Genomic DNA, 2,500 nt, shown 5'->3' on the forward strand with positions numbered 1-2,500 from the left:
GGGAGACAGGAGCTCCTCGCAGACATGGGATCTGGATCATTGCTGAATTGTTAATACCATAAAGCCTTTACTTAAACTAACATACCTCTTCCTTAAGGGGCACCATGTTTACGTTACAAGGAATTTATTTTTTATTTTTTTGTATGTATTCATTATTTATTGTTATCTTACAATTTTGCTGTTTTATTACTTTAATTATTATAATCTTTTTTACTTGTTCTTTTGTTGATTGACTTTAATAATATTTAATATGTACATTTAACTCTTCAGAAACGCCGACGAGGGTGTGCGTTTTTTTCCTTTCTCATGTGTTAAACTACGTTCACGGTATTTCTACCCTAAGATGGCAACGTCAACAGGTAATAAAAACTGAAAAACTAAACCATGAATGCCCTAAAGAAATGAAATTAACAAAGTGATAATACTCGTCTTGCTTGACTGTGTTTTGCATTGTTGTAAAATAACCAACTTTCTTTCAAAGTGGAGAAAAAAGAAATGGGCATGCTTCCTTTTGGTCAGCCTCCAAAACATTTGATCCTACACTTCCCATAATGCAACTCAATAGTACATTCCATCAGAACGGCCCTATCTTAAATGCCCACCTCTCAGTTTGGACCACAGGCTTTCTTCTAATATTATTACATCTCCAGCACTGTCTGATGGGTAAGGGTTACGTTTTAGGGTAGTACTCTTGTAAATAGTAAAAGTCTGCATTTTTATGGGCAGTTAAATGCTGGAGCTATTTCTCTCTGGACTCTAATGTAAAACAGAGCTATATGGCTGAACTTTGTAAGCAGTGCTATTCTTAAATTAAAATAGGTCTACACAACAAAAGATGAACAGATTTGGTCAGTGGATGAGTTCTAACAATAGAAAAAGGAGCCACAGAAGGATTTGTGATGTAGGACTCGAGGAGACCAAACCAGTGACCCTCCAACACGTCATCAAGGTAAACAATGTGTTTTACAGAAAGACACAAGAAAGGTCCAACCAAGTAAGATTATGGAGACTTCCACTGAAAAGTCCCACGAGGACTTATTCATACATAAAAACCAATATGTAAAATTACATATTTACCCAACGCAGTTCATCTCCGAAAGGGGCCCCGAGCAAAAGAGAGAGGTATAACATTGGAATAGGATAGGAAAGGAGAAAAGTAATTCAAAGGAATATGGAGAGGTAAATGTGATACAGATAAATTGAAAAGGGATGAGGAGGATGGGCCGAGTGTACACGGCACAGACGGAGGGGTGGGGTGAGGAGAGGAGAAGAAAGGTTACGGAGAAGGGAAAAGGGGGAGGAGGGAGGAACAAAGGATTTGTAGATGAAAGAGAGGAGGGATGATTAGGGATCTGGAAACTGACATGCATGGATTTGACACAGTATAATTGGTGTTAGGGAGGCTAAGGCGGAACAGTCAGCGGAAGACGAAAAGGGGGGGGGGATGTTGGGGGGGGGATAAGAATACAAAGAGAGAACAGAGAAATGTTCGGAGACCAATCGAGATGTTAAATTATATTCTGTAGATTTCAAGTGCGGATAATATTTTTCCCCTACACACCTGACTGTCACGCTGCTTAGATGGATTTTAATATCAGAATCAGTATTATCATTTATATTTAAGTGCATTAAAGCTATGTATTTTTTATTTGGTAATACCGTTCTATTTTGGTTGGGAGTTGGGATGAACGCTCAAAGACGCTACCTGATGTTTTCACAGTGTCAACTTTATATTGATACTTTATTGTTTGGATTACAAAGCTCATTGTTCAGCATTGTCTTCTAAACAACATGTTCCCCTCCCACAGATTTCCTCCTTGGCACGTTAACTTCTCTGCATCCTTCCTTCTCTTCCACGGTCTGAGAATCTAAAGGGAAAGATTTATTTTTTGATTTATGACCAATGACAAGAGGGGAGTCTCTCCCAATTCAATCAGACCGGGTGTAATTTACACCTGAATGAAAACATATTCTACACCAACACGTTCTGCTGACTCCGCTGCCGTGCATAGTGTGCAAATGAAGGCGTTCAAATGAATTGTGGGCAATACTTTATAGATATACTTTTTGCCCGACGGCGGTTTGCTTCCAATATTATTCATGCTTAGAGAGTTAAAGTGATTGTGACTCAGCGGTTATAATTAGTTTCTCTCTCGCGCACACACAAACACACACACTCAACCCAAACCTCACACAAACACACACAAAGCAAGAAAAAAGATGGATAGGCTTATTATGGATTATATTTGACATTACAAATATTTTCTAACACACAAAATGGTAAATGGACTGTATTTAAATAGCGCTTTATCCAGTGTTTTCCACTCCTCGAATGGTATTTACATGTACAAGTCAGCATTCACCCATTCACACACATTTATGCAGACAAACATGTTGGGAGCAGTGAAGCTAACTGACTTAAGTACATTTTCTTGAAATGTAACTACCATTAGAAGGCGCAAAAGACACATTCTGCATCATGCAATCCGAGATGATCCTT

At 38.6% G+C, this 2,500-nt stretch overlaps 1 protein-coding gene across 1 annotated transcript in view; it reads right to left on the minus strand.

Annotated features, from left to right (window-relative positions):
* Window positions 1–2,500, minus strand: part of LOC104950757 (tankyrase-1-like) — a 73,442-nt gene that overhangs the window by 43,523 nt on the left and 27,419 nt on the right. The gene's annotated exons all lie outside the window — the stretch shown is intronic.

This window comes from Notothenia coriiceps, unplaced genomic scaffold, assembly GCF_000735185.1.
Source record: "Notothenia coriiceps isolate Sejong01 unplaced genomic scaffold, NC01 NC01_scaffold00017984, whole genome shotgun sequence".
Lineage (NCBI taxonomy): Eukaryota > Metazoa > Chordata > Actinopteri > Perciformes > Nototheniidae > Notothenia > Notothenia coriiceps.